This window comes from Euprymna scolopes, chromosome 1 (genome assembly GCF_053919585.1).
Source record: "Euprymna scolopes isolate OS-2025 chromosome 1, ASM5391958v1, whole genome shotgun sequence".
NCBI classification, from domain to species: Eukaryota; Metazoa; Mollusca; class Cephalopoda; order Sepiida; family Sepiolidae; genus Euprymna; species Euprymna scolopes.
The window spans coordinates 170,015,844-170,028,402 of record NC_136482.1 but is presented as its reverse complement, the minus strand read 5'-3'; the positions used below and the strand labels follow the sequence as shown (position 1 = coordinate 170,028,402).

At 32.0% G+C, this 12,559-nt stretch overlaps 1 protein-coding gene across 2 annotated transcripts in view; it reads right to left on the bottom strand.

Annotated features, from left to right (window-relative positions):
• LOC145277237 (cytospin-A-like) overlaps positions 1-12,559 on the bottom strand; it is a 307,717-nt gene that overhangs the window by 293,998 nt on the left and 1,160 nt on the right. The gene's annotated exons all lie outside the window — the stretch shown is intronic.

Sequence of the window (12,559 nt, the reverse complement as noted above, 5' to 3'; positions counted from 1 at the left end):
TTTCTGTAATCCTTATTGACTAAGTTCCTATGTAGCTTTATTATATATATATTTCATTATAATACTTGTAAAACAGGCAGAAGGATGAAACATTGCAGCAACACGACAGATGTTGGAGGTTGGCCGATAGTGGGGGGGAGGGGGGGTCCTGTCTAAGAGGAAGAAACTAGTGGTAGAAGCACCAGCCTATGGGCGAACAGTGGCTTTGTATAGGAAAAGGATACTTCTAGGTGTTAATTTTTTAGCACAGAATGTCAAGCCAAGGTTTTTTTGGGGGTTTTTTTTTACAAGGTGGTCACCACTTACCAAGGCCTGGAAGCCACTCAGGAATAAGGGTTATTGTAAGTACAGTACGTTAGTGTGGATATTTAAAGTGCCTACTTAAGGGGGCGGTTCATCAGGAATTTGTTTGTGTTGGACTTAAAGACATCCAAGTTGTAGTCAGGAGGGAAGCAGACAGACGGAACAGAGTTCCACAGGTGTGCAGTTCTAAGAAAGAAGACTTGTTCATAGAATCTATGTTTTGATTTAGGCATAGATAAAGAGTGGGGAAAGTTTTTGACAGTAGATTCAGCTAGACTGGTGTTTTTCGTAAAAGATTGGCGAGGGGGGACCAGAGATTGGAGTTCAGACGAGCATCTTCCACGGAAATAACGATAAAACAAAGATAGGCTTACGTCTCTTCTGTGGGAGAGAGGTTGCAGGGAAGAGAAAAGGGCATCCCCCACTAAGCCACAAAGTCTATTTTGTACTCTGTCAAGGCAGGATAGGCTGTTTTTAGCAGCTCCTGCCCAGATATGGCAGCAGTATTCCATCCTTGGACGTACTTGGCTTTTATATTTATTTTACGACATATCAACCCTTTTCAGGTCATTTAATGCCGAATCCAGTGATTTTGAAGAAAAATTTTTTTAATAGAATATATTTGGGTTTTTTTCAGGTCGGTTTCTATTCAACCCATAGTTGGGACCCTAACAGGTACTACGACTCCGGGTCAAAATGGACCTGGAAGCAATGGCAATGAAGGAGTGGCTCCATACTCCCCAAAGCCCACAAGCTGAAGCCTCACCATAGGATATAGTTATATCCAGGACCGTCAAGCTAAGGAGTTAGGACAAAGGAAAGGGAAAATGCTATTTGTCATGGCAATCAGTGGTTATGTTGTTTTTTGTAAAAAGCTTAGTCTTAGTAGCATTAAACGTTACCATCCATTTATAGTCCCATACAATTATAGACTGAAAGTAGTTTTCTAATATTTCTGTCATTACCTTGGATACCTGTCCATTCCCCCCTCCCATGTTTATTATAGAACAGCGTCATCAACAAGTATATCCAATTCGAGCACAATTTTATCAGGAAGGCCATTTATGAATATCTATTATATAAAAGTCACTGTGTGTGAGTTCCTCATAAGTTCCAAAACGGCTGAGCCTATCTTTTGCAAATTTCACACAAAGCTAATTTATGTCTGGCAGTGTTCTTCGATATGTTTTGTACAGAAATTCATCCGATAAGTATCGAAAATCAAAAAAAAATCCAATAAAAATAGCTCTTTTCCTCTTATAGATGAAAAAGAATAATTTTTACAGGGGAATATTTTGCATTACACCGACCAAGGGAGATTAAATCTTTGCAAATCATTTCTTCTTAAAAAACAGATTTATTATAATCTGGAGAAATAGCTTAATGGTAGAACATTCGACTACATGATCCACTGTTCAAGCCTGGTGTACCTCACCATTTTAATTTTTTCTTATTAATGAGTTCAATTTATGATAAAAGAGGTTCCATTTAAAATCACTGCCAATTATTTCTTCGTTTGCATATTTTAAAACTAAACATTAGTCAGAAGTGACTTTTCCAGAACATTCATCATCAAACCCAAATATCAGCTGACGTGATATTGTAAACAAAGTTTTTTGTGAATTAGTCCACCGGGAAAATTATTCCTCATAATTATCAATAGAGAATTGATTCTATAATAATTCATGTAATCTGCATAAATTAAAATATGTTTAAGCGTATTGTACGACCGGGCAACGTGAAGCTGTTAGCAAGTCAGAAATAAAGGTTCAAGAATTGATCCCCGAGGCACATCTGTGCTAATATGTTTAGATTTACAACCATTGAGGACAGCCTGGATTTTTCTCTTGTCAATGAAGATCTTCAAAATATTGTAATACCTAAACACGAGATTACTTTTCTAATATCTCCTCGCATCAAATGAAAAGAGGTCAATCAAATGTAATGTGGGTCAAAACTGTTGTAAATGATTTGAACCGTGTTGACAATTGCCATTAACACCAAACATTCTGGCACTAGAAAACATCATGCAAGTCAGAAAAGTGAGGAGAAACAGTGAGAATGATACTCAAATAATAAATTGTTAAAGATGTTGCACTGGAAAGGTATTGGTTAGAAAAATTTCGGTGCTAGTGCAGAGAGTGATCCGGGCTATTTTTTAAATCGTATTTCCAAGTTTAAAGTTTTGTTTATTCAATTGTAATGTTGAAGTATAGAATAGGCACAAAACACCCTCCCCTCCCCATGTTAAGAATGGCTTTTTAAATAACATTTACGTCCGGATCACTCTCTGCACTAGTACCAAAATTTCAAAACTAAATTACATTTTTTTTTTCTAATAGAGCAATATATTTTTCCGAAAAAACTGTCTGTCAATGGGATTGATTCAAAATATTTTAATAGTTTATTAAAATATTTTGTGATGAATTCAGAAATAAACATTTTCCGTGAACAATTCATCTGATGAAGTATTTAAGATTTGCAAGTTGTAGGTAATATACAAAAGCTAAAAAGCCATGGCACTCATCCTAAACAGGTTGAACTGATTTCCTGTAAGGGAGGAAGTCTCAAGGGAATATCAAGTTTGCAAATGGTCCCAAGTTACATGTAAATATTAAATATTTATAAAAATTAAATATTAAAGTTTTCATAAATTTTAAAAATATTCGATACTAAATGAAGGATTCATTGTTTTGTTTTATCGAATAGGAGCTTTGAATGGGTAACCTTAATGTCATTTTGTGTCAAACTCAATGCCATTACCGTTCTATCTTTTTTTTTTTATCTCCAATTTTGGAGTTGGCACTAAAGAGTGTACTCGACATTGAGTGGGGCAAGTAAAGTGACACAGAAATATATTTCGGTATCTTTAACCCTGTAAGGCATATCGTACATTTCCCAAAAATCAATGAAGATCCCTGCGCACTTTAGCTTTGATTTTTCAACATTCACATCTGTATTCTGAATTTATAACCCCTATAATTTGCAAGTTATGAATAAAATACAAAGTTTTATTTCCTTGGATGTCAAGTGAGAATATTGACCACACAATGCTGTACCTATATCTTCGGTATTAGGTTGAATGTACTTATCCAATATCCATGTACTCTTGATAGTGCAGTTATAAAATATAAATGGTTACTGAAACCCTAGAAACAGTGGTTCTCAATTTTTTTTTATATGGCACGACAGCACGGAACACTATTGAGCTCTTTAAAGTTTTGTGGTACACTTATCAAAAAAAAAAAAAAAATAAATAAATAAATAAAAAAATAACTATCCTCTTCATAAAGAATATTTTGCAATAAAATTGCGCTAAGAGTCACAGACAGGAACTACAACTTTATAAGATTCAGAATTTGGGGTTACTTAATGTCAGTCACTTTGATTAAAAGTTTGTGAGGTTTAATTTATAAAAAAAAAATATTCATGGTATTTGCCATAAGTTATTCATGATATCAATTTGGATCTTTTGCAGACCCCCCCCCCATAACCCTGCCACCCAAAATGAAGGTTGTAATAAAAGAAAAAGGTTTTAGTCACGAGGATGAAATCCATTTATTATATTATGTCCCAGGCAATGTCGGATGTCCTGCTAGAGAGGTGAGTGACCATCATTTGAACTGGTGACAATGTTGTGGAAATAAAGTGTTTTGATATAGAACTGGAATTTGAAGAAATAATTAAGACAAAATGCTTAGACGAAAATTTAATAACATAGCATTGGAATGCTTGGTTTTAATAAACAAAGATATGAGAAAAGACCAGGCAAGGATCTTTAGTTAAGTAGATACACGATGTAACGAGTTTAAAGACACTTTATAAAGTTAATTAGGAGAATCTATAACGGATGGCCGAGAGAGACGGTCGACACACAGGATGGCACCTAACAGGAGCAAGATAGAGAATCAAGATGTAGACCAGACTGTATCAGCGTTCAACCTTTCCAAGATGAGAACACTGGAATAAAGGTTGCTGTAAAGAAACCAGGTTCGTGGTAGAATTTTTGGTGCAGCTTTCCATTCAACAAGATCAAAGACGGGCCAAGTGTGTTCCCTAATTAACCAAATTAGATAACCCCATAGAATGGTATCTGTCCCTTTTGTGGAAGGTATGTCTTCCTTTTTTTCTGACAAGAGACAAAGATGTTTATTCCGTTCCTTATTTGTCGTTATATGTGAACATACACCAGATAAGTTGTTTTGTGACATTCTGAAAACTAGTCGATCATATGTATGAAGAACAGACGCATAGTCAATAAGCTACCCGTTACGTACACGTGTATGTATGTACAGAATATATACATACACCCACGAGAATACAACATATTTATATCATTGAGTATTTACATTCAAAAGACTGGCCCTTATATTGCTGCTTCCACAAATTCAGATGGAGGTCCACATTCCATGATGCATTCCAGTGGTGTTCATTCTGCGATTTGTACAGCAAGACCGAACAGATGTCTCGAGAAGACTCTAGAACAGATTACAGGCGTATACACACACTGTGCATAATTAATGGGTCATTTTTTTTTTTTTTTTTTTTGCAGAACATTTGTGATGCGATTCTTCTCACAAAAAGTTCCATAAATTTACATATATACGACAGAATTTAGGTTCCTGTCATCCCTAAGAGAGATTCTATTCAACTCATAGAAAGGACCCTGATAAGTACTACTACTCCAGATCAGGGTGCTCATGCAAAGAGTGATCCGCGCTATTTTTTAAATCGTATTTCCACGTTTAACTAAACTTTTTTTTTTTTTTATTCAATTGTAAAGTTAAAGTACATACAGAATATGTACAAAACACCCTCCCCTTCCCATGTACATGGCTTTTTAAATAACGTTATGATTTCAGCACGGATCACTCTCTGCATGAGTACCCAGATCAGTTTTGACATGGGTGTAATTATGAGTAACTTCACTCTTCAAAGACCCGCTATTGGATGCAGTTAGGTCATAAACGGAACACTAATTTTCTGAGCTCTATGACATTTCCTGTATGAATGAATTTATCTTAAGTTTGTGATGAGAATCCGTTTCTCCACACATGAAAAAAAAAAGGGTGAAACAAGATTTATTCATACAAACGACATATCATTTTTGGCTTATGCTTTTTTATCAAGATTAGAACAACCCCCCCACTCCCCGCTTTTTGATAAAAAAAAAGGAAATAAATTATGAAATCCTGAACAGCCAGCATTATTATCTGATAAAGTTAAAACAATTTAGCAAGTGATGTTATGTATCTAAAAATAAGACTTATGAAATAAAAAAGCAAAGTGAATTCCAAAGTTTTTAAACACTAAAAGATTGGACAATATTGAAAGGTTTTCAGAGAAGACATTTAAAAGTTATAAGATATTTGCGTTCAAATTATGTTTGGACAATACAAAAAGATTCTCTATAATTAAAGACTCAATTGTACCAGGTGTGATCAAAATTTCAGTGCAACTTTAGAATTCAACCTAATTAAAAAAAACAAAAACAGACAAAAATCTTTGGGCGTGCCCGTCACAGAAGGAAAAGGTCATATTTAAAAAAATCACGTTAATTAATGAAATAATTAAGACAATAAAAAGCTTAGATGAAGGTTTAATAATATAGGATAGGAATGTTTGGTTTTAATAAACAAAGATATGTGACAAAAGACCAGGCAAGGATCTTTGGTCAAGTAGATAGATGACGTAACGAGTTTAAAGATACCTTAGAAAGTTAGATCTGGAGTAGTACTTATCAGGGTCCCGTCTGAGTTCAATAAAATCTCTTAGGGATTTACACAAAATAGTACATTTTCAATATTTTAAAAAGAAATGTGTTCATTGTATTCTGTGATCCTTAATATAAAAAAATTTCATTAAAACTGATTTCCTGAATTTTAATGAATTTATAAGGGAGGGGTCAAACTTTACACACAATGACATTTTAGGGATCGGTCATTCATTTTGCACGTACCTAGAAATAGTTCTGTTTGGTTGGAAGGGGGTATTTTTTTCGCAAGTCGCTTGAGATGCTTCTGCCGGCGAACGTCGACGGGCCTAATTATGACAATTTCCATCTATCGATAGTGTCTCCCGCCTAATAATATTGGCTGAATATCGCCTCGCGTTAAACAGACCTCTGATCAAACTGCCCTGACACTATTGTACAGTTTATTTCATCATCGCTCAAGTTATTTTAAAAGCCAGTAATCACGTAAAAATGTAAATAAACCTCAAAACACGGTTAAAAAGCGACCATTTATTTTTATGTTTTGTTCAAAACACCGAGTATAGTTAGTAACTGTGGGTGATGATTACTGTTTTTGCCCTAGAACTGAATTTATAAATTAAACTAGAAATTTTAAATTACTTTTAAAGAACAGGTTGTGCTTTTAGTTTTAAAAATATTATGGTACTCGTATAGTTTAATCAAGACATTAAAAAAATGAAAATATCGAAAAAAAGGTTATATTGTACGTATCCGTTATGGAATGAAGTTCCCGAAAAAAAAAAAAAAAAAAAAAAATCACTTAATTTTATCTAGTTTTTTTGTTTGTTTGTTTTTCTTACAGCGTAAAAACAATTTGTTATGATACCAAGCAAAAGGTTGATTTTTAGGGAGAAAAGTTAGTATTAAAGATGGGGAGGGAGTGTCGATGCTTTAAACAGTTATTTCCCTGTGGAGTATTCAAAAAATTCAAAAGATGGCTACCTTCAACGTGCTGTCATAAAAAAACTTGTTTTTCTGCTGTAAAAAGACTACTCGATCAAATTAAGTTAAATTTTTTTTCAGAGATCTTCAGTCCAAAATGGATACGTACAATATAACTTTTACGATATTTTTTAATGTCTTGATTAAACTGTAAAAATTTTTAAATTTTCAACTTTATAAAAAGAAAATTTGGTTTAAAATAAAATTTATCAACTAGAAATTAGTCATTGGTATGGATTCGTTAATAATAAAATCTTTGCTAAGGTGTACGTCTAACAGAGTGATTGGGAAAATATCTGCAACAACTGTAAGATAGCTGGCTTGCGATGATATTAGATGCAGTGGCCGAAAAGGCACATATGCAAATTAGGAAGTGTGCGAGTTGGCGTGACAAAAAAAAAAAAAAAAAAAAAAAAAAAAACACCACCACGTGGTCGAGAGAAGAAAAAAGTCGACACCGAAGGAGACGGACGTGTAAAGTGAAGGCAGAATGGGCTGGCTGTGGCCAGCGTGCGGTGGGAAGAAAGAAACAAGTGAGATGGATATGTGGCAGCGAGAGACAAGCTGGCATCTAGCGTGACCATCGTATCGAGGCGGGGAGAAAGAAAAACAGCAATAAACGACTTATGTTAACCAAGAAAGAAAAGCTGAAATTTATTTTTCTTTGTTCCTTTGCGACGGTGCCAGACGGCGTGGGGGGATCTGAGAGCTGTTTGAACTGTAACGAATACGGTTCGAGCGTAACGGCCATGTTACATACGTTCTTCTAAAATCTAGATTTGTTTTAAATACGTGATGGGTTCTATTCACAATGTAAAATGGTCCCTGACTATCTGTACAAATTCGGTGAAAACAATTTTCACCGTCTGAAATATAATATTGGTACTTCTGCAGTTTACCGACCGTGCTATAATGTTATATAGAACCCCATTCTTAACATGGCGAGGGAGTGGGTTTGTTAACTATTTTGTATTATTACCTAAGAATTTGGTGCTAATGAAGAGAGTGATCACTGATCCGCCGCGCTATTTTTTAAATCGTATTTCCACGTTTTTTTTTTTTTTTTATTATTATTCAATTGTAAGGTTAAAGTACAGAATAGGTACCATATTAAGAATGTTTTTTTTTTTTTAAATAATGTTATTTCAGCACCGATCACTCTGCATGAGTACCAAGAATTTAATACACAAAAGATAAAAATTGAATTTTAACTTGAAAATTCTATCTAAAATAGCAGGATCCGTAATAATCTTAGTTGACTTTAATCTTTATAACAAAAAGAAAACTGGTGCTTATGCACTTATGTTACCGTGTTATTTTTAAAAATACTATTTTCAAGTTAAATTCAAGTTTCACGAGGTCTTTCTCATTAATAAATTATTAGGCGGAAGTACAGAATAGTTACAAAACACTCATGACAGGTTTGTATTCTGTACACGGATTCGAAAAAGTTGTCAAAAAAACAAATATATAACAAATGTTATCAAAGGCAAGGTAAGTTACTTTTCTACCTAACTGGATATGTTTTTAGTGTTTTTATTTAATCTAACATATTTACTCAGCTCAAAACTGTTTACCGATGTATTGGAAAATTTAAAATGGCGCCTGCCTGACTCTTTGACACGGTAAGTTTGGGAAAAGGAGTTAAAAATAAAAAATATGCAAAATACTGTTAAAAACCCACTGAATATATATCAGCCTATGTTACGGTAACATATATTGAGTGAGTTTCTAACAGTATTTTGCATATTTTTTTATTTATAACTCGTTTTCTCAAACTTACCGTGTCAAAGAGTCGGGCGCCATTTTAAATTTTCCAATACATCGGTAAACACTGTTTTTCGAGCTAAATAAACATGTTACATTAAATAAAAACACTACAAAATTATCCAGTTAGGTAGAAGAGTAACTTATTTTGCCTTTGATAACATTTGTTTTTGACAACTTTTTCGAATCTGTGTAGTCCAGAATAGCTTTCAAGATTACGTTATTATTCCAACACGGTAACGTAAGTGCAGAAATACCAGAGGATATTTTAATTACTTAATCTTGAATGCATCAAAATAATTTTTAATTCTTAAAAACCTAGATTATATACGAGGAGGGGGTGAGCATATACTGTAGTCGTAGATATTTAACGCTTTAATTTCAAAATCAGACAAAATCTTTGTTCCTATTTACAATGCCTCCCCACGGGACAGAGTTAGACACCAGGGTCGTTTTTTAATGTGGAGAAAAGGAACAAAAATAAAAATTGTCTCAGTCGTGAAGGATTTCTCCACTGACAGAACAAGAAATTGAAGTACAGCATAGAACAGATACTACACTTTGATCTTGTTTCTCGTATACGTTACTTTGATAAATACACATTGGATTATTAAAAATCGAAGCGGACGTTGGGAATCTGAGCCTTACCTTATAAATTCCACAATTTTAACTTTTTTAAAAACTTTTTTCTTGTTAATATCATCCAATAGAGACTTGTGTATCAGATAATTAAAAAAATACTTTTTAAAATCATTTTTTATGACTTTTCACGGCTTGTTCAGTTTTCTATTATAACGTTGTAGTAAATTAAACACGAACTTAAAGGTCCATTTTTTTTTTTTTTTTTTTTTTTTTTTTTTTTTTACACTCTAAAATAACCGGACGTGTTTCTTTTATTAAATTGTTAAGGAACGCTGAGTTACGTCCGGTTATTTTAGAGTAAAAAAAATAAATTATTTTAAAAAGTATTTTTTTTTTTTAATTATCTGATACAATAAGTCTCTATTCGATGATATTAACAAGAAAAAAAGTTCAAAAAAGTAAAAATTGTGGAATTGATAAGGCTCAGATTCCCAACGTCCGCCAAAATCGAATTTTTATTGAAAATCAAAAATGAAAAACTAAAACAAATTTCAAATCCTTATACATGAACTTTGAATTAGTTTTCTCTAAGCTCTGATCGAATCAAGGATTCAAAATGAAACCTTGTTTTCATAATTCATTTCAATTGCAACATAAAAACTGCTATTTTTAATCTTTAATTGCATGTTAATTAAAACATAAGATAAGCAAAGCATTAAATTAAATTTTAGCTTGTGCAAGAAACTTCATTTTAAAAAATTCAAATATTTACATTTGAGTTTGAAATCTTTATTAAATTAAAATATTTTAAAATATTTTTAAAAAGTAAACTATTATTAGGAAGTTCATAAATTAATTTCTGCGATCTATTCATTTTTTTGGTACTAGTGCAGTTGATCCCTGCTGAAATAACTTTATTTAAAAAGTCATTCTTAACATGAGGAGGGGAGGGTGTTTTGTGTACCTATTCTATACTTTAACCTTACAATTGAATAAAACAAAACGTATCAGAAAACTTTAATTAAACTTGGAAATACGATTTAAAAAATAGCGCGGATCAGTAAGTGCACTAGCACCCATTTTTTATACTTATGTAAATAACAGACCGCTGAAATAACGTTATTTAGAAACCCATTCTTAACATGGGGAGCGGGGTTGTTAACCCCTCTGTACTTTCACCTAACAATTTAATAAGATACCGTAAAAATTGAAATTAACTTAGAAACCCCAATCTAAAATTTAGCACGGCAAGCTGCTGCACAAGTACCTTATTTTCTTTTCCAAAAAAAGCAAATTTATTTTCCGTGATTTATTGTGAAAAGAATTTAAAAAAAAAAAAAAAAAAAAAAGTTTCCCATTCTTCCATCTTCCTGGGGCAAGCAAGAATTATAAACAAAACAAATATTGATGCCTATGCAATGCACTTGTGTTACCGTGCTATTTTTTTAAATTGTATTCAATTTAAATTAAAGTTTTACGATATTTTATTAAATTGAATTATTAAATTATATAAAGTATATAAAACACTCTCCCCTCATGTTAAGAACGGCTTTCTAAATAACATTTCAGCTCGATAAGTGCATACTGCATGCATAAGTACCCAAATATTTTCTAAATATATAAAAGAAATGGTCATTTTTATATGTTAATTAATGCAGTTAATTCATAAAAAATTGAAAATTACTGAAGTAAACAAACAATTAATACTAATAAACGTAAGGAATATTTTCTTTTCCAAAATTAGAAAAAAAACCATTAATTTTAGGTCATAAAATTAAACTTTTCGAAAAATGAGAAAAAAAAGTTAATTTGATAAATACATTTAAACCGATTTAATGACGAACTCAAGAAACAATAGAAATCACCTCGTCCTCCCTAAAATAGACAATACAACATTCCTTTACGAAACATTTTTTGAAAAATAAAAGCTAAATTTATTTTTTCTTAATTTGTTCAAAAAAAAGTAAAATTATAAGTAACCAAAATATGCAAACAGAAAAAATGGAAATTAAAATAAAGCTTTTATTTTAATAAAAAAAAAAAGGGATCACGAAAGAAAAAGCGTTAATTTTTCATTTGCAAATTCCCGCATCATAAAAGTTTTTTTTTTTTTTTTTGGTTCAGTTGCCTGATCAACTTTAAGCCATAGACAAATTATTATCGTTATTATTACTACAATTATTAGTATTATTACAATTATTACTACTACTAGTGATACAATGTATCACGGATACATACCCGGCGTTGCCCGGGAGTTTTACTTTCATTTTTGTCTCTCTTTAATGCAAAATATATAATGTAAAATATAATTTAAAAGATTTTGAAAGTTAAATTTAATTGTTAGCGGTATCGTTTTCTTGTTAAATTATTTTTAATACAGTGGGATTTGGCTAAGAAATTTAAAAGCAAAAAAAAAAAAAAAAAAAAAATCTATTCGGCAGTGTAAATATTTCAATTCCTTTTAAATTTCGAAGAGTTAATTCATTTTTTTTTTATTTTGGTAATTATACAGAATACGAACTATTGTTTTAGACTTAAATTTCTAAAAATATAAAACGCCTTCCCCACGTTAATGGGTTTCTAAACATTTATATTTTAGCCGATCTGTATTCTGTATAAGTACCCATTTATTTATTTATTTTTTACTATTAAATTATTTAAACGGCTGATTTTTACGAAAAAAAAACCCAAATGCATTGTGGTGGATTTATTTCTTTTACATTTGTTTATTTCACGCTATTGCATTTTTGATAGTTGTGCAATTGTGCATCTATGAAATCGCTGAAATAACGTTATTTAGAAAGCCATTCTTAATAGTGTGTAACTATTCTGTACTTTCACTTTTAAAAAGATAATGTAAAAATTGAATTTTTAACTTGAAAATATTTTAAAAATAACGCGGTAACTTAGATGCACAGGCACTGCATTAATAAGCGCTGCTGAATGCTGCTTGCTGCTCTGCAGTGGAGAGTGCACATCTGCACATCACGTAAAAGTGAAAAAGAAACCTACGAGAAGTTTTACATTTTTTAATATCTATAGCCTGGAGATAACGCATTGCTTTTTTAAATTTGATAATGATCTCTGCTTTAATTAAACACGTTGTAGAAAAAACAAAAAAACTTTCGTTTCCGCGAATCCTCCAAGCATGTGCTTTTTGGTTCGAATCCAATTTTAAAAAGCTAAGAAAATTCTACTCTTTACCCCAAC